General features: G+C 45.1%; 26 non-coding genes across 26 annotated transcripts; all 26 read left to right on the top strand.

The window, feature by feature from the left end:
• Nucleotides 1-242: 242 nt before the first annotated feature.
• trnan-guu (transfer RNA asparagine (anticodon GUU)) lies at nucleotides 243-316 on the top strand. The gene has a single exon. It is a non-coding gene; the product is annotated as a tRNA-Asn (tRNA).
• Nucleotides 317-607: 291 nt separating this feature from the next.
• On the top strand, nucleotides 608-681 carry trnan-guu (transfer RNA asparagine (anticodon GUU)). The gene has a single exon. It is a non-coding gene; the product is annotated as a tRNA-Asn (tRNA).
• Nucleotides 682-972: 291 nt separating this feature from the next.
• Nucleotides 973-1,046, top strand: trnan-guu (transfer RNA asparagine (anticodon GUU)). Its single transcript has one exon. It is a non-coding gene; the product is annotated as a tRNA-Asn (tRNA).
• A 291-nt stretch (nucleotides 1,047-1,337) lies between these two features.
• On the top strand, nucleotides 1,338-1,411 carry trnan-guu (transfer RNA asparagine (anticodon GUU)). Its single transcript has one exon. It is a non-coding gene; the product is annotated as a tRNA-Asn (tRNA).
• A 1,021-nt stretch (nucleotides 1,412-2,432) lies between these two features.
• On the top strand, nucleotides 2,433-2,506 carry trnan-guu (transfer RNA asparagine (anticodon GUU)). Its single transcript has one exon. It is a non-coding gene; the product is annotated as a tRNA-Asn (tRNA).
• A 291-nt stretch (nucleotides 2,507-2,797) lies between these two features.
• Nucleotides 2,798-2,871, top strand: trnan-guu (transfer RNA asparagine (anticodon GUU)). The gene has a single exon. It is a non-coding gene; the product is annotated as a tRNA-Asn (tRNA).
• Nucleotides 2,872-3,162: 291 nt separating this feature from the next.
• trnan-guu (transfer RNA asparagine (anticodon GUU)) lies at nucleotides 3,163-3,236 on the top strand. Its single transcript has one exon. It is a non-coding gene; the product is annotated as a tRNA-Asn (tRNA).
• A 291-nt stretch (nucleotides 3,237-3,527) lies between these two features.
• trnan-guu (transfer RNA asparagine (anticodon GUU)) lies at nucleotides 3,528-3,601 on the top strand. The gene has a single exon. It is a non-coding gene; the product is annotated as a tRNA-Asn (tRNA).
• A 291-nt stretch (nucleotides 3,602-3,892) lies between these two features.
• Nucleotides 3,893-3,966, top strand: trnan-guu (transfer RNA asparagine (anticodon GUU)). The gene has a single exon. It is a non-coding gene; the product is annotated as a tRNA-Asn (tRNA).
• A 291-nt stretch (nucleotides 3,967-4,257) lies between these two features.
• Nucleotides 4,258-4,331, top strand: trnan-guu (transfer RNA asparagine (anticodon GUU)). Its single transcript has one exon. It is a non-coding gene; the product is annotated as a tRNA-Asn (tRNA).
• A 291-nt stretch (nucleotides 4,332-4,622) lies between these two features.
• trnan-guu (transfer RNA asparagine (anticodon GUU)) lies at nucleotides 4,623-4,696 on the top strand. The gene has a single exon. It is a non-coding gene; the product is annotated as a tRNA-Asn (tRNA).
• A 656-nt stretch (nucleotides 4,697-5,352) lies between these two features.
• On the top strand, nucleotides 5,353-5,426 carry trnan-guu (transfer RNA asparagine (anticodon GUU)). The gene has a single exon. It is a non-coding gene; the product is annotated as a tRNA-Asn (tRNA).
• Nucleotides 5,427-5,717: 291 nt separating this feature from the next.
• On the top strand, nucleotides 5,718-5,791 carry trnan-guu (transfer RNA asparagine (anticodon GUU)). The gene has a single exon. It is a non-coding gene; the product is annotated as a tRNA-Asn (tRNA).
• A 291-nt stretch (nucleotides 5,792-6,082) lies between these two features.
• trnan-guu (transfer RNA asparagine (anticodon GUU)) lies at nucleotides 6,083-6,156 on the top strand. Its single transcript has one exon. It is a non-coding gene; the product is annotated as a tRNA-Asn (tRNA).
• A 291-nt stretch (nucleotides 6,157-6,447) lies between these two features.
• On the top strand, nucleotides 6,448-6,521 carry trnan-guu (transfer RNA asparagine (anticodon GUU)). Its single transcript has one exon. It is a non-coding gene; the product is annotated as a tRNA-Asn (tRNA).
• Nucleotides 6,522-6,812: 291 nt separating this feature from the next.
• trnan-guu (transfer RNA asparagine (anticodon GUU)) lies at nucleotides 6,813-6,886 on the top strand. Its single transcript has one exon. It is a non-coding gene; the product is annotated as a tRNA-Asn (tRNA).
• Nucleotides 6,887-7,177: 291 nt separating this feature from the next.
• Nucleotides 7,178-7,251, top strand: trnan-guu (transfer RNA asparagine (anticodon GUU)). The gene has a single exon. It is a non-coding gene; the product is annotated as a tRNA-Asn (tRNA).
• Nucleotides 7,252-7,542: 291 nt separating this feature from the next.
• trnan-guu (transfer RNA asparagine (anticodon GUU)) lies at nucleotides 7,543-7,616 on the top strand. The gene has a single exon. It is a non-coding gene; the product is annotated as a tRNA-Asn (tRNA).
• A 291-nt stretch (nucleotides 7,617-7,907) lies between these two features.
• trnan-guu (transfer RNA asparagine (anticodon GUU)) lies at nucleotides 7,908-7,981 on the top strand. The gene has a single exon. It is a non-coding gene; the product is annotated as a tRNA-Asn (tRNA).
• A 291-nt stretch (nucleotides 7,982-8,272) lies between these two features.
• trnan-guu (transfer RNA asparagine (anticodon GUU)) lies at nucleotides 8,273-8,346 on the top strand. Its single transcript has one exon. It is a non-coding gene; the product is annotated as a tRNA-Asn (tRNA).
• A 291-nt stretch (nucleotides 8,347-8,637) lies between these two features.
• trnan-guu (transfer RNA asparagine (anticodon GUU)) lies at nucleotides 8,638-8,711 on the top strand. The gene has a single exon. It is a non-coding gene; the product is annotated as a tRNA-Asn (tRNA).
• A 291-nt stretch (nucleotides 8,712-9,002) lies between these two features.
• trnan-guu (transfer RNA asparagine (anticodon GUU)) lies at nucleotides 9,003-9,076 on the top strand. Its single transcript has one exon. It is a non-coding gene; the product is annotated as a tRNA-Asn (tRNA).
• Nucleotides 9,077-9,367: 291 nt separating this feature from the next.
• Nucleotides 9,368-9,441, top strand: trnan-guu (transfer RNA asparagine (anticodon GUU)). The gene has a single exon. It is a non-coding gene; the product is annotated as a tRNA-Asn (tRNA).
• Nucleotides 9,442-9,732: 291 nt separating this feature from the next.
• trnan-guu (transfer RNA asparagine (anticodon GUU)) lies at nucleotides 9,733-9,806 on the top strand. Its single transcript has one exon. It is a non-coding gene; the product is annotated as a tRNA-Asn (tRNA).
• A 656-nt stretch (nucleotides 9,807-10,462) lies between these two features.
• Nucleotides 10,463-10,536, top strand: trnan-guu (transfer RNA asparagine (anticodon GUU)). Its single transcript has one exon. It is a non-coding gene; the product is annotated as a tRNA-Asn (tRNA).
• Nucleotides 10,537-10,827: 291 nt separating this feature from the next.
• On the top strand, nucleotides 10,828-10,901 carry trnan-guu (transfer RNA asparagine (anticodon GUU)). Its single transcript has one exon. It is a non-coding gene; the product is annotated as a tRNA-Asn (tRNA).
• Nucleotides 10,902-17,280: the final 6,379 nt, after the last annotated feature.

Genomic DNA, 17,280 nt, shown 5'->3' with positions numbered 1-17,280 from the left:
TACACTATGGCGGCATGAGTGAAACTGAAGTTTGCTAAATGTCTTCTGTATCAAATTATCAGCGCTTTGCATTATTGGCTGAAACGTTGACGTTAAAATTACGTAGCATGTATTGAAAGGTCTTTTCCTTTATTATGCCATGGTTAGAATGCCTTCCATATTTCCTTTATACACAAAATGGTACTACGTGTGGGCGGGGATTAAAGATCGAGGCCACACCCCCTGCTAAAATTGAGCGTGCTGTCTCTGTGGCGCAATCGGTTAGCGCGTTCGGCTGTTAACCGAAAGGTTGGTGGTTCAAGCCCACCCAGGGACGTGGGCATTCAATTGTAATGTTTCCTACTATGAATAACAAACCCTTTAGCTACACTATGGCGGCATGAGTGAAACTGAAGTTTGCTAAATGTCTTCTGTATCAAATTATCAGCGCTTTGCATTATTGGCTGAAACGTTGACGTTAAAATTACGTAGCATGTATTGAAAGGTCTTTTCCTTTATTATGCCATGGTTAGAATGCCTTCCATATTTCCTTTATACACAAAATGGTACTACGTGTGGGCGGGGATTAAAGATCGAGGCCACACCCCCTGCTAAAATTGAGCGTGCTGTCTCTGTGGCGCAATCGGTTAGCGCGTTCGGCTGTTAACCGAAAGGTTGGTGGTTCAAGCCCACCCAGGGACGTGGGCATTCAATTGTAATGTTTCCTACTATGAATAACAAACCCTTTAGCTACACTATGGCGGCATGAGTGAAACTGAAGTTTACTAAATGTCTTCTGTATCAAATTATCAGCGCTTTGCATTATTGGCTGAAACGTTGACGTTAAAATTACGTAGCATGTATTGAAAGGTCTTTTCCTTTATTATGCCATGGTTAGAATGCCTTCCATATTTCCTTTATACACAAAATGGTACTACGTGTGGGCGGGGATTAAAGATCGAGGCCACACCCCCTGCTAAAATTGAGCGTGCTGTCTCTGTGGCGCAATCGGTTAGCGCGTTCGGCTGTTAACCGAAAGGTTGGTGGTTCAAGCCCACCCAGGGACGTGGGCATTCAATTGTAATGTTTCCTACTATGAATAACAAACCCTTTAGCTACACTATGGCAGCATGAGTGAAACTGAAGTTTGCTAAATGTCTTCTGTATCAAATTATCAGCGCTTTGCATTATTGGCTGAAACGTTGACGTTAAAATTACGTAGCATGTATTGAAAGGTCTTTTCCTTTATTATGCCATGGTTAGAATGCCTTCCATATTTCCTTTATACACAAAATGGTACTACGTGTGGGCGGGGATTAAAGATCGAGGCCACACCCCCTGCTAAAATTGAGCGTGCTGTCTCTGTGGCGCAATCGGTTAGCGCGTTCGGCTGTTAACCGAAAGGTTGGTGGTTCAAGCCCACCCAGGGACGTGGGCATTCAATTGTAATGTTTCCTACTATGAATAACAAACCCTTTAGCTACACTATGGTGGCATGAGTGAAACTGAAGTTTGCTAAATGTCTTCTGTATCAAATTATCAGCGCTTTGCATTATTGGCTGAAACGTTGACGTTAAAATTACGTAGCATGTATTGAAAGGTCTTTTCCTTTATTATGCCATGGTTAGAATGCCTTCCATATTTCCTTTATACACAAAATGGTACTACGTGTGGGCGGGGATTAAAGATCGAGGCCACACCCCCTGCTAAAATTGAGCGTGCTATCTCTGTGGCGCAATCGGTTAGCGCGTTCGGCTGTTAACCGAAAGGTTGGTGGTTCAAGCCCACCCAGGGACGTGGGCATTCAATTGTTATGTTTCCTACTATGAATAACAAACCCTTTAGCTACACTATGGCGGCATGAGTGAAACTGAAGTTTGCTAAATGTCTTCTGTATCAAATTATCAGCGCTTTGCATTATTGGCTGAAACGTTGACGTTAAAATTACGTAGCATGTATTGAAAGGTCTTTTCCTTTATTATGCCATGGTTAGAATGCCTTCCATATTTCCTTTATACACAAAATGGTACTACGTGTGGGCGGGGATTAAAGATCGAGGCCACACCCCCTGCTAAAATTGAGCGTGCTGTCTCTGTGGCGCAATCGGTTAGCGCGTTCGGCTGTTAACCAAAAGGTTGGTGGTTCAAGCCCACCCAGGGACGTGGGCATTCAATTGTAATGTTTCCTACTATGAATAACAAACCCTTTAGCTACACTATGGCGGCATGAGTGAAACTGAAGTTTACTAAATGTCTTCTGTATCAAATTATCAGCGCTTTGCATTATTGGCTGAAACGTTGACGTTAAAATTACGTAGCATGTATTGAAAGGTCTTTTCCTTTATTATGCCATGGTTAGAATGCCTTCCATATTTCCTTTATACACAAAATGGTACTACGTGTGGGCGGGGATTAAAGATCGAGGCCACACCCCCTGCTAAAATTGAGCGTGCTGTCTCTGTGGCGCAATCGGTTAGCGCGTTCGGCTGTTAACCGAAAGGTTGGTGGTTCAAGCCCACCCAGGGACGTGGGCATTCAATTGTAATGTTTCCTACTATGAATAACAAACCCTTTAGCTACACTATGGCAGCATGAGTGAAACTGAAGTTTGCTAAATGTCTTCTGTATCAAATTATCAGCGCTTTGCATTATTGGCTGAAACGTTGACGTTAAAATTACGTAGCATGTATTGAAAGGTCTTTTCCTTTATTATGCCATGGTTAGAATGCCTTCCATATTTCCTTTATACACAAAATGGTACTACGTGTGGGCGGGGATTAAAGATCGAGGCCACACCCCCTGCTAAAATTGAGCGTGCTGTCTCTGTGGCGCAATCGGTTAGCGCGTTCGGCTGTTAACCGAAAGGTTGGTGGTTCAAGCCCACCCAGGGACGTGGGCATTCAATTGTAATGTTTCCTACTATGAATAACAAACCCTTTAGCTACACTATGGCGGCATGAGTGAAACTGAAGTTTACTAAATGTCTTCTGTATCAAATTATCAGCGCTTTGCATTATTGGCTGAAACGTTGACGTTAAAATTACGTAGCATGTATTGAAAGGTCTTTTCCTTTATTATGCCATGGTTAGAATGCCTTCCATATTTCCTTTATACACAAAATGGTACTACGTGTGGGCGGGGATTAAAGATCGAGGCCACACCCCCTGCTAAAATTGAGCGTGCTGTCTCTGTGGCGCAATCGGTTAGCGCGTTCGGCTGTTAACCGAAAGGTTGGTGGTTCAAGCCCACCCAGGGACGTGGGCATTCAATTGTAATGTTTCCTACTATGAATAACAAACCCTTTAGCTACACTATGGCAGCATGAGTGAAACTGAAGTTTGCTAAATGTCTTCTGTATCAAATTATCAGCGCTTTGCATTATTGGCTGAAACGTTGACGTTAAAATTACGTAGCATGTATTGAAAGGTCTTTTCCTTTATTATGCCATGGTTAGAATGCCTTCCATATTTCCTTTATACACAAAATGGTACTACGTGTGGGCGGGGATTAAAGATCGAGGCCACACCCCCTGCTAAAATTGAGCGTGCTGTCTCTGTGGCGCAATCGGTTAGCGCGTTCGGCTGTTAACCGAAAGGTTGGTGGTTCAAGCCCACCCAGGGACGTGGGCATTCAATTGTAATGTTTCCTACTATGAATAACAAACCCTTTAGCTACACTATGGTGGCATGAGTGAAACTGAAGTTTGCTAAATGTCTTCTGTATCAAATTATCAGCGCTTTGCATTATTGGCTGAAACGTTGACGTTAAAATTACGTAGCATGTATTGAAAGGTCTTTTCCTTTATTATGCCATGGTTAGAATGCCTTCCATATTTCCTTTATACACAAAATGGTACTACGTGTGGGCGGGGATTAAAGATCGAGGCCACACCCCCTGCTAAAATTGAGCGTGCTGTCTCTGTGGCGCAATCGGTTAGCGCGTTCGGCTGTTAACCGAAAGGTTGGTGGTTCAAGCCCACCCAGGGACGTGGGCATTCAATTGTTATGTTTCCTACTATGAATAACAAACCCTTTAGCTACACTATGGCGGCATGAGTGAAACTGAAGTTTGCTAAATGTCTTCTGTATCAAATTATCAGCGCTTTGCATTATTGGCTGAAACGTTGACGTTAAAATTACGTAGCATGTATTGAAAGGTCTTTTCCTTTATTATGCCATGGTTAGAATGCCTTCCATATTTCCTTTATACACAAAATGGTACTACGTGTGGGCGGGGATTAAAGATCGAGGCCACACCCCCTGCTAAAATTGAGCGTGCTGTCTCTGTGGCGCAATCGGTTAGCGCGTTCGGCTGTTAACCGAAAGGTTGGTGGTTCAAGCCCACCCAGGGACGTGGGCATTCAATTGTAATGTTTCCTACTATGAATAACAAACCCTTTAGCTACACTATGGCGGCATGAGTGAAACTGAAGTTTACTAAATGTCTTCTGTATCAAATTATCAGCGCTTTGCATTATTGGCTGAAACGTTGACGTTAAAATTACGTAGCATGTATTGAAAGGTCTTTTCCTTTATTATGCCATGGTTAGAATGCCTTCCATATTTCCTTTATACACAAAATGGTACTACGTGTGGGCGGGGATTAAAGATCGAGGCCACACCCCCTGCTAAAATTGAGCGTGCTGTCTCTGTGGCGCAATCGGTTAGCGCGTTCGGCTGTTAACCGAAAGGTTGGTGGTTCAAGCCCACCCAGGGACGTGGGCATTCAATTGTTATGTTTCCTACTATGAATAACAAACCCTTTAGCTACACTATGGCGGCATGAGTGAAACTGAAGTTTGCTAAATGTCTTCTGTATCAAATTATCAGCGCTTTGCATTATTGGCTGAAACGTTGACGTTAAAATTACGTAGCATGTATTGAAAGGTCTTTTCCTTTATTATGCCATGGTTAGAATGCCTTCCATATTTCCTTTATACACAAAATGGTACTACGTGTTGGCGGGGATTAAAGATCGAGGCCACACCCCCTGCTAAAATTGAGCGTGCTGTCTCTGTGGCGCAATCGGTTAGAGCGTTCGGCTGTTAACCGAAAGGTTGGTGGTTCAAGCCCACCCAGGGACGTGGGCATTCAATTGTAATGTTTCCTACTATGAATAACAAACCCTTTAGCTACACTATGGCGGCATGAGTGAAACTGAAGTTTGCTAAATGTCTTCTGTATCAAATTATCAGCGCTTTGCATTATTGGCTGAAACGTTGACGTTAAAATTACGTAGCATGTATTGAAAGGTCTTTTCCTTTATTATGCCATGGTTAGAATGCCTTCCATATTTCCTTTATACACAAAATGGTACTACGTGTGGGCGGGGATTAAAGATCGAGGCCACACCCCCTGCTAAATTTGAGAGTGCTGTCTCTGTGGCGCAATCGGTTAGCGCGTTCGGCTGTTAACCGAAAGGTTGGTGGTTCAAGCCCACCCAGGGACGTGGGCATTCAATTGTAATGTTTCCTACTATGAATAACAAACCCTTTAGCTACACTATGGCGGCATGAGTGAAACTGAAGTTTGCTAAATGTCTTCTGTATCAAATTATCAGCGCTTTGCATTATTGGCTGAAACGTTGACGTTAAAATTACGTAGCATGTATTGAAAGGTCTTTTCCTTTATTATGCCATGGTTAGAATGCCTTCCATATTTCCTTTATACACAAAATGGTACTACGTGTGGGCGGGGATTAAAGATCGAGGCCACACCCCCTGCTAAAACTGAGCGTGCTGTCTCTGTGGCGCAATCGGTTAGCGCGTTCGGCTGTTAACCGAAAGGTTGGTGGTTCAAGCCCACCCTGGGACGTGGGCATTCAATTGTAATGTTTCCTACTATGAATAACAAACCCTTTAGCTACACTATGGCGGCATGAGTGAAACTGAAGTTTGCTAAATGTCTTCTGTATCAAATTATCAGCGCTTTGCAGTATTGGCTGAAACGTTGACGTTAAAATTACGTAGCATGTATTGAAAGGTCTTTTCCTTTATTATGCCATGGTTAGAATGCCTTCCATATTTCCTTTATACACAAAATGGTACTACGTGTGGGCGGGGATTAAAGATCGAGGCCACACCCCCTGCTAAAACTGAGCGTGCTGTCTCTGTGGCGCAATCGGTTAGCGCGTTCGGCTGTTAACCGAAAGGTTGGTGGTTCAAGCCCACCCAGGGACGTGGGCATTCAATTGTAATGTTTCCTACTATGAATAACAAACCCTTTAGCTACACTATGGCGGCATGAGTGAAACTGAAGTTTGCTAAATGTCTTCTGTATCAAATTATCAGCGCTTTGCATTATTGGCTGAAACGTTGACGTTAAAATTACGTAGCATGTATTGAAAGGTCTTTTCCTTTATTATGCCATGGTTAGAATGCCTTCCATATTTCCTTTATACACAAAATGGTACTACGTGTGGGCGGGGATTAAAGATCGAGGCCACACCCCCTGCTAAAATTGAGCGTGCTGTCTCTGTGGCGCAATCGGTTAGCGCGTTCGGCTGTTAACCGAAAGGTTGGTGGTTCAAGCCCACCCAGGGACGTGGGCATTCAATTGTAATGTTTCCTACTATGAATAACAAACCCTTTAGCTACACTATGGCGGCATGAGTGAAACTGAAGTTTGCTAAATGTCTTCTGTATCAAATTATCAGCGCTTTGCATTATTGGCTGAAACGTTGACGTTAAAATTACGTAGCATGTATTGAAAGGTATTTTCCTTTATTATGCCATGGTTAGAATGCCTTCCATATTTCCTTTATACACAAAATGGTACTACGTGTGGGCGGGGATTAAAGATCGAGGCCACACCCCCTGCTAAAACTGAGCGTGCTGTCTCTGTGGCGCAATCGGTTAGCGCGTTCGGCTGTTAACCGAAAGGTTGGTGGTTCAAGCCCACCCAGGGACGTGGGCATTCAATTGTAATGTTTCCTACTATGAATAACAAACCCTTTAGCTACACTATGGCAGCATGAGTGAAACTGAAGTTTGCTAAATGTCTTCTGTATCAAATTATCAGCGCTTTGCATTATTGGCTGAAACGTTGACGTTAAAATTACGTAGCATGTATTGAAAGGTCTTTTCCTTTATTATGCCATGGTTAGAATGCCTTCCATATTTCCTTTATACACAAAATGGTACTACGTGTGGGCGGGGATTAAAGATCGAGGCCACACCCCCTGCTAAAATTGAGCGTGCTGTCTCTGTGGCGCAATCGGTTAGCGCGTTCGGCTGTTAACCGAAAGGTTGGTGGTTCAAGCCCACCCAGGGACGTGGGCATTCAATTGTAATGTTTCCTACTATGAATAACAAACCCTTTAGCTACACTATGGTGGCATGAGTGAAACTGAAGTTTGCTAAATGTCTTCTGTATCAAATTATCAGCGCTTTGCATTATTGGCTGAAACGTTGACGTTAAAATTACGTAGCATGTATTGAAAGGTCTTTTCCTTTATTATGCCATGGTTAGAATGCCTTCCATATTTCCTTTATACACAAAATGGTACTACGTGTGGGCGGGGATTAAAGATCGAGGCCACACCCCCTGCTAAAATTGAGCGTGCTGTCTCTGTGGCGCAATCGGTTAGCGCGTTCGGCTGTTAACCGAAAGGTTGGTGGTTCAAGCCCACCCAGGGACGTGGGCATTCAATTGTTATGTTTCCTACTATGAATAACAAACCCTTTAGCTACACTATGGCGGCATGAGTGAAACTGAAGTTTGCTAAATGTCTTCTGTATCAAATTATCAGCGCTTTGCATTATTGGCTGAAACGTTGACGTTAAAATTACGTAGCATGTATTGAAAGGTCTTTTCCTTTATTATGCCATGGTTAGAATGCCTTCCATATTTCCTTTATACACAAAATGGTACTACGTGTGGGCGGGGATTAAAGATCGAGGCCACACCCCCTGCTAAAATTGAGCGTGCTGTCTCTGTGGCGCAATCGGTTAGCGCGTTCGGCTGTTAACCGAAAGGTTGGTGGTTCAAGCCCACCCAGGGACGTGGGCATTCAATTGTAATGTTTCCTACTATGAATAACAAACCCTTTAGCTACACTATGGCAGCATGAGTGAAACTGAAGTTTGCTAAATGTCTTCTGTATCAAATTATCAGCGCTTTGCATTATTGGCTGAAACGTTGACGTTAAAATTACGTAGCATGTATTGAAAGGTCTTTTCCTTTATTATGCCATGGTTAGAATGCCTTCCATATTTCCTTTATACACAAAATGGTACTACGTGTGGGCGGGGATTAAAGATCGAGGCCACACCCCCTGCTAAAATTGAGCGTGCTGTCTCTGTGGCGCAATCGGTTAGCGCGTTCGGCTGTTAACCGAAAGGTTGGTGGTTCAAGCCCACCCAGGGACGTGGGCATTCAATTGTAATGTTTCCTACTATGAATAACAAACCCTTTAGCTACACTATGGTGGCATGAGTGAAACTGAAGTTTGCTAAATGTCTTCTGTATCAAATTATCAGCGCTTTGCATTATTGGCTGAAACGTTGACGTTAAAATTACGTAGCATGTATTGAAAGGTCTTTTCCTTTATTATGCCATGGTTAGAATGCCTTCCATATTTCCTTTATACACAAAATGGTACTACGTGTGGGCGGGGATTAAAGATCGAGGCCACACCCCCTGCTAAAATTGAGCGTGCTGTCTCTGTGGCGCAATCGGTTAGCGCGTTCGGCTGTTAACCGAAAGGTTGGTGGTTCAAGCCCACCCAGGGACGTGGGCATTCAATTGTTATGTTTCCTACTATGAATAACAAACCCTTTAGCTACACTATGGCGGCATGAGTGAAACTGAAGTTTGCTAAATGTCTTCTGTATCAAATTATCAGCGCTTTGCATTATTGGCTGAAACGTTGACGTTAAAATTACGTAGCATGTATTGAAAGGTCTTTTCCTTTATTATGCCATGGTTAGAATGCCTTCCATATTTCCTTTATACACAAAATGGTACTACGTGTGGGCGGGGATTAAAGATCGAGGCCACACCCCCTGCTAAAATTGAGCGTGCTGTCTCTGTGGCGCAATCGGTTAGCGCGTTCGGCTGTTAACCGAAAGGTTGGTGGTTCAAGCCCACCCAGGGACGTGGGCATTCAATTGTAATGTTTCCTACTATGAATAACAAACCCTTTAGCTACACTATGGCGGCATGAGTGAAACTGAAGTTTACTAAATGTCTTCTGTATCAAATTATCAGCGCTTTGCATTATTGGCTGAAACGTTGACGTTAAAATTACGTAGCATGTATTGAAAGGTCTTTTCCTTTATTATGCCATGGTTAGAATGCCTTCCATATTTCCTTTATACACAAAATGGTACTACGTGTGGGCGGGGATTAAAGATCGAGGCCACACCCCCTGCTAAAATTGAGCGTGCTGTCTCTGTGGCGCAATCGGTTAGCGCGTTCGGCTGTTAACCGAAAGGTTGGTGGTTCAAGCCCACCCAGGGACGTGGGCATTCAATTGTAATGTTTCCTACTATGAATAACAAACCCTTTAGCTACACTATGGCAGCATGAGTGAAACTGAAGTTTGCTAAATGTCTTCTGTATCAAATTATCAGCGCTTTGCATTATTGGCTGAAACGTTGACGTTAAAATTACGTAGCATGTATTGAAAGGTCTTTTCCTTTATTATGCCATGGTTAGAATGCCTTCCATATTTCCTTTATACACAAAATGGTACTACGTGTGGGCGGGGATTAAAGATCGAGGCCACACCCCCTGCTAAAATTGAGAGTGCTGTCTCTGTGGCGCAATCGGTTAGCGCGTTCGGCTGTTAACCGAAAGGTTGGTGGTTCAAGCCCACCCAGGGATGTGGGCATTCAATTGTAATGTTTCCTACTATGAATAACAAACCCTTTAGCTACACTATGGCGGCATGAGTGAAACTGAAGTTTGCTAAATGTCTTCTGTATCAAATTATCAGCGCTTTGCATTATTGGCTGAAACGTTGACGTTAAAATTACGTAGCATGTATTGAAAGGTCTTTTCCTTTATTATGCCATGGTTAGAATGCCTTCCATATTTCCTTTATACACAAAATGGTACTACGTGTGGGCGGGGATTAAAGATCGAGGCCACACCCCCTGCTAAAACTGAGCGTGCTGTCTCTGTGGCGCAATCGGTTAGAGCGTTCGGCTGTTAACCGAAAGGTTGGTGGTTCAAGCCCACCCTGGGACGTGGGCATTCAATTGTAATGTTTCCTACTATGAATAACAAACCCTTTAGCTACACTATGGCGGCATGAGTGAAACTGAAGTTTGCTAAATGTCTTCTGTATCAAATTATCAGCGCTTTGCAGTATTGGCTGAAACGTTGACGTTAAAATTACGTAGCATGTATTGAAAGGTCTTTTCCTTTATTATGCCATGGTTAGAATGCCTTCCATATTTCCTTTATACACAAAATGGTACTACGTGTGGGCGGGGATTAAAGATCGAGGCCACACCCCCTGCTAAAATTGAGCGTGCTGTCTCTGTGGCGCAATTGGTTAGCGCGTTCGGCTGTTAACCGAAAGGTTGGTGGTTCAAGCCCACCCAGGGACGTGGGCATTCAATTGTAATGTTTCCTACTATGAATAACAAACCCTTTAGCTACACTATGGCGGCATGAGTGAAACTGAAGTTTGCTAAATGTCTTCTGTATCAAATTATCAGCGCTTTGCATTATTGGCTGAAACGTTGACGTTAAAATTACGTAGCATGTATTGAAAGGTCTTTTCCTTTATTATGCCATGGTTAGAATGCCTTCCATATTTCCTTTATACACAAAATGGTACTACGTGTGGGCGGGGATTAAAGATCGAGGCCACACCCCCTGCTAAAACTGAGCGTGCTGTCTCTGTGGCGCAATCGGTTAGCGCGTTCGGCTGTTAACCGAAAGGTTGGTGGTTCAAGCCCACCCAGGGACGTGGGCATTCAATTGTAATGTTTCCTACTATGAATAACAAACCCTTTAGCTACACTATGGCGGCATGAGTGAAACTGAAGTTTGCTAAATGTCTTCTGTATCAAATTATCAGCGCTTTGCATTATTGGCTGAAACGTTGACGTTAAAATTACGTAGCATGTATTGAAAGGTCTTTTCCTATATTATGCCATGGTTAGAATGCCTTCCATATTTCCTTTATACACAAAATGGTACTACGTGTGGGCGGGGATTAAAGATCGAGGCCACACCCCCTGCTAAAATTGAGCGTGCAGTCTCTGTGGCGCTACCTCGGGCAAGTTCGTCTGTCGTCAGTCCAAAGCGCTGATAGTGTAGCTAAAGGGTTTGTTATTCATAGTAGGAAACATTACAATTGAATGTCCACGTCCCTGGGTGGGCTTGAACCACCAACCTTTCGGTTAACAGCCGAACGCGCTAAGCTAATTCGTTCATTTCCAAAGTCAACAGCGAATCAAGTTCGTTCATTTCCAATGTACCTGGCCAATCACAACGCTACTTTCCAATTTTGGATGACGAAGGTTACCCACCGCCGCACCGGAGCTTTTTTTCCAACACCGGAGCTTTTTTGAACATCCATCAGTACGATTTAATGGTAAGTAACTATTCAAATATGTGTTTCCTGCTGAAAAAGACATGTGGGGTTTATTTTAATCCTTCACACGAAGTTATCCGATTGTTTTGCTACCTGTTACGTTACATTAAGGCCAGTTTAGACGCCATGGCTAACAATCGCTATTGCTAACTTTCCGGTCAATTTCGATTTCGCAGAGGAGATGTTGTACAAGATGCCGCCAAATCATGTGTGATTTATGAATAGGATAACGTCATTGTTCTAGATAGCGTGAACTTGCATCATATAAGGGGGTATACCAAGCTGTGGGCTAGCTAATATGTGTCGTTCGTGGTACAAACTGACGTTTACGTTACGATCAATAAATGTAACGTTTATGGGCTCAATATTAATATGAATAGAAAAAGCCATGTAACTGTCATGATATTAGTATTCCTAGCCAACCACCTGGGTAGATTATAAGCTATCTGGTTAACTGTTATGGCTAGTTTGTGTCATGTAAACAAACTTACGTTACGATCTACATAATACCCTCATTATTACTATGACTAGCAAATCATATAAACTACTTCACCATATCAGAGGTGATCAGACACCCAACGTTACTGTAACTTGATTGATTTTATAATGCAGCTGTCTGTCATGCTGTCATATTAGGTGTGTGTGTGCGCGTTTGTGCTGTAGTGTCACAGTGCATTGTCCATAGGATGCTCATTGTTTATTGTTGTCCATATTCATATTTATATTCATATTGCCTTTAGATGAGCAACAGGCCTAAAAGCCACAAGGGCATGGGGGAAGGAGATTGGATGGCAAGGCTGAGGGCATATGCCAGCTCAGGGGTTTGGCCTCCTGGAGGCAACAGACCAGCCCCTAGGCAGCGGAAGTGGCATGACCTCTATCAGAAGGTAAAATATGCCAATACATAATGATGACTTGAAAAATGTACCCTACAATAGTGCAGATACTATGAATAAAGCAAATGACTGTATACCCAGGCTAAACACAGTACTGATCGTTTCAGATTGAGAAATGCCCCATGCAGGCCCGTGGACAGTCCACTCTGTTTGGAGGGTCAGTGGCCTGTAACTGTGGCTTTCACAGTGCTAAGGTGAGCTATGTTTAAATGATGTATCGTTATGATTAATCTGGCATCTCATGTCTGCTGCAATGCTGTAGCTGTTATGTTTCATAACACAATGCTGTTGCTTTTGCCACCACTCAGCCTCCTGCCACTACCTCACAGTCTGCTGCTGTGGCCCCTGGTGCAACGGCTGCTGTGCCACCATCTTTCTTTCGCCCCCCTCCAAGTTTGTCAATGGTGAATATCATATTAAATAACTCATTTCATTCATAGTGGTTTTGTATTTGTTACATCATACAATTAATACTGTTTGTCTTTTCAGTTCACTAAATCATGCTTTGGTGGATCTATCTCACCAAAGCCTAATTTAGTGGCTAGGAGGAGCCCGAGCCCCTCTGCCTCCCCTGCGAGGACTCCCAGCCCCACTGCCTCCCCTGCGAGGACCCCAAGCCCTGCTCCATCCTCTGCGAGGACTCCCAGCCCCTCTGCCTCCCCTGCGAGGACTCCCAGTCCCTCTCCATCCTCTGTGAGGACCCCCAGCCAGACTCCATCCTCTGTGAGGACCCCGAGCCCTGCTATGTCCACCAGCATGGCAGAAGTCTGTGTAAGTACAGCAGCATCTGTTCACTGGCCTGGCTGTTGTGTAGGTTATGCTTAGTGTAGCCTTTATTTATGCCATACATTAATAACGTGTTGTGTAGGTTATGCTTAGTGTAGCCTTTATTTATGCCATACATTACTACATTATTGTTGTCTTCTAAACAGGATGCACCTGGAGGAGTTCAGCAGGCCACTGCGGGGGCTGCAGCTTCGGTGTGGTTGCCAGCGGAGATGTACAAAAACATCCCCGTCCAAGACCAGAGGTGGATTTCGAATGCCATCTTCCACTCTGGCAGACTGCGGCAAGACCTTAAGTTGTGGTACGAGCCCCCTGCCCCAGCCCTCATCTACCACCAGACGCCGACTCCAGACCGCTTCTTCACCCACAGGCTGATGGTGTGGATGCCCTACCACCTGTGGAAGGTGAGGGTAACCTGCCCTGAGTGTGGGAAGCAGCTGACGGGGTACGGTGTCCACAAGAGGGCTCGGAAGGTTCTGGACATCGACAGGTATTACCTGATGGTGACAGAGACGCTCAGGTGCACTGTGTGTTCTCTGAACTACCTGTCGACCTCCCAGACTGTCCGGAAACAGCTGGACCTGCCGCACCAGAAAGTGTTCCGGCTGATCCTGACCCGCAAGTGAGTAAATGGAATTCCGCTGTCACATTCAACTGTTGCTTCGCCGGCTGCGTATGATAGCCTTTGCATGACTGTAATGACCCTCCCATTAATGCGTAACTAATTGCAGCTACATGTCCATTTCAGGTACGCCTGTGACATCCGTGTAATCCGCCTGCTGCGGGACCGGACTCTCGGGAACAGTCCAGCACGTCTGGTGAAGCAGTTGAAGGAGAACCATGGGGAGGAATGGCTGAACAGGTTGGCACATTATCTTGGGGAGTGTGCTGTCTTTGTTGGCCGGCCAAGCCTCTTCCCAGTGGTGTGCCAGGATCCACCAGAGCCCATTGCTGTGCCCACCAGTCGATGGCTGCTCTCGGTCTACGGCAGGGACATCCTCTCTCGCCTAGACCATATTAAGGCCAGCATAACATCGACCTTTGGCTCCATCTTAAAGATGGCCTCAACCAAACAGGTAATAATAATACATGTGTACAGTGTAGTTAATCTATATACACTTGCTGCTGTAGATGGTTAAAATTTTACAGATTTTTTTAACATCGCTATTGTGAAATTCCAGATCACAAAGAAGCTGGCTGGCCATGCCAAGGGGACTGGGCTCTGGGTCACCTCCATTGGGAATGAGGTTGGCCAGATCGTGACCAGTGTGGTGACAGTGCAGGAGGGGCCAGGACTGGACAGGATGGTGGCAGGAGTGATGGAGCGGTACCGCCTTGCAGCTATCGCACCCCCACTGCTGCTGTATGTGGACTCTGGCTGCTGCATCAGTGAGGGCTCCAGCAAGCTGCAGACCAGGTTTGGGGAGTGGCCAGACCTCCACATACGGCTGGACATCTGGCACTTCATGCGGAGGCTGGCTGTTGGCTGTACCACCGACGCCCATCCCCTCTACCCCACCTTCATGGGCTGCCTCTCTGCCTGCATTTTTGAGTGGGATGCAGGGGACCTCTCTCTGTTGCGTCAGGCAAAGAGAGCAGCTCAGGCAGGAAGGTGTGCCAGCCATTACTGATCCTGCGGTGGACGCCAGGATCAGTAAGAAGGAGCTGAGCCAGTACTGCCGCAGGAGGACGCGCGGTGAGGAGGCCACCATCAGGCTCATTGAGCGACTGCTGCAGCAACTGGGCGGAGACAACGGGAGAGACCTGATGGGGGTGCCACTGCTGGACCAGGTGCGCATGGAGCACATCTGGCGTGTGCAGCAACGCCACGTGAAGTGCATCCAGGACCTGCCTGGTGTGCAGCTCTACACAGAGACCGGCACCACCAGGAAGGGAGGTATAGTCCTGACCAGGTACCGCTGCGCCAGGGGGTCCACATCCCTGGAGTCGTTCCACTGCCACCTGAACAGGTTCATTCCAGGTTGGTGTCTCCCTTATGTATAAGCAGTCACTATGCTCTTTTATGAAAGCACTCATTAGATTGGAAAGCTAGAGCTTTTTAATTGATTATTAATATTTCATTGTTTTCTCAGGAACCAGTGCAAACGCGCTGAATTTCCAGCTCTACCTCCTGGAAGGCCTGAACAGGTGGAACCAGGACCGAGGGACGGCGGCGGTGACCAGCAGGCCATCCTCTCTGCTCACCTACTCTGGGGATGTGACCCAGAGCATCAACACCAACAGCATTAAGGTGTTTGGCCGGGCATATGTGCCAAACTTCAGGCCACCCTCCGAATACACCGGTATGCTAATGTAATGATATCTGTCTACCTAGTGTATATACTTGACATCATACATAGCATTAATGTTTACTAATTATGTGTGCATGCTTGTTTATCTGTTCTTTTTCATAGGAGAGCTGCTTGGTGTTGACTACCTCTTGAGTCAGACTGGGCAGCCCCTGAAGGTCAGCCCTGACGCAGAGGAGACGGAGGACATGCTGGAGAACGTGGAGGGGGGTGAGGAAGAGGACGAGGGCATTGAGGAAAACCATACACCTGACCTCATGGTGTCAGGTCTCCTTGATGACCCAACACAGCCTATCTTCTCCCTGGCTGCTCCCATCCAGCCTGCTGCCACCTCCCTGGCTGCTGCCTCCTCCCAGCCTGCTGCCTCCTCCCTGGCTGCTGCCATCCAGCCTGCTGCCTCCTCCATGGCTGCTGCCTCCTGCCTGGCTGCTCCCTTCTCCCTGGCTGGGCACACACACACACCCGCCACACCTGTGGCTGTGAGGCCACGCACACAGCGGCAGCTTTTCCCTGCTCCAGCTCCCACGGCAGCTCCACAGCTGATGCTGCTGCTGGGACCAGCAGCTGCTCCTGCAGGCGCTCAGGTGCCTGTCCTGATGGCTGCTCCACAGGCCCTGAGTTTCGGCCTCATGCCTCCTCCTCCTGCTCCTGCTCCTCCTGCTCCGGTCCGCAAACTGACCCGCAGAGTATTGCACAACACGTGCAAGAAATGCGGGCAGTTCAGGACAGCAGAGACTGGCCACAGCCAGTACAAGGGGACAGTGTACTGCCCTTCAGTTGAGACTGTCCCCAAAGAACAGTGGCTGGAGGGCATGAAAAATAAATAGTGTGTAATGTTTTTTGTTTTATTGCAAATTTTTTTATATAAAAAATATAAATATTATTAATAATTATAATATTGTTTATTCATATTCTGTTTCATATTGTTATTGTTATAATAAAAGTTTGGTTGATTAAAAAACATATGCTTCACTGTTTTTTTGTGTTTTATTGCAATTCTACTTATTTTTTAAATAAAAAATATAATATCATTATTATGCATAATTATAAAGTTTATGAGATAATTTATGATCAATTTCAATGTTAGAAATTGCGGTTGAATGACTAAAAATCCCCTTTTTCTTTCCTTTCCTCCTCTTTTTCTCCCTTTTCTCCTTTTTCTCCCCTTTTTTTCTTCTGGCGCAATCGGTTAGCGCGTTCGGCTGTTAACCGAAAGGTTGGTGGTTCAAGCCCACCCAGGGACGTGGGCATTCAAATGTAATGTTTCCTAGTTTTTATAACAAAACCTTTAGCTACACTATGGCGGCATGAGTGAAACTGAAGTTTGCTAAATGTCTTCTGTATCAAATTATCAGCGCTTTGCATTATTGGCTGAAACGTTGACGTTAAAATTACGTAGCATGTATTGAAAGGTCTTTTCCTTTATTATGCTATGGTTCAAATTCCTACCGTATTCCATTTCTTGAAAAAATGGTACGTGTGGGTGGGGATTAAAAATTGAGGCAATTGGTCAGCGTGTTTGGCAGGTAACTGAAAGGTTGGTGGTTCAAGCCCCCCCCAGGGACGAGGATGTCTAATTGAAGGATTTATATGTTTTCGTTGCTTTTGTTGAATTTCCTGGGGTTCATTTGTGCCTCTGTTTAAACAGCACCCTTTTTGCCGGTCTGAAAGTTCTTTTTACAACAAAAATATATGTCTGAAATGGGGGAGTTATCTTATAAATCAGAGCACCAAATATAAAAGCCAAATTTACAAGCA

This window comes from Scomber japonicus, chromosome 22, assembly GCF_027409825.1.
Source record: "Scomber japonicus isolate fScoJap1 chromosome 22, fScoJap1.pri, whole genome shotgun sequence".
NCBI lineage: Eukaryota > Metazoa > Chordata > Actinopteri > Scombriformes > Scombridae > Scomber > Scomber japonicus.
Note: the sequence above shows the minus strand (reverse complement) of the source record. Positions and strands in the feature narration are given on the sequence as shown.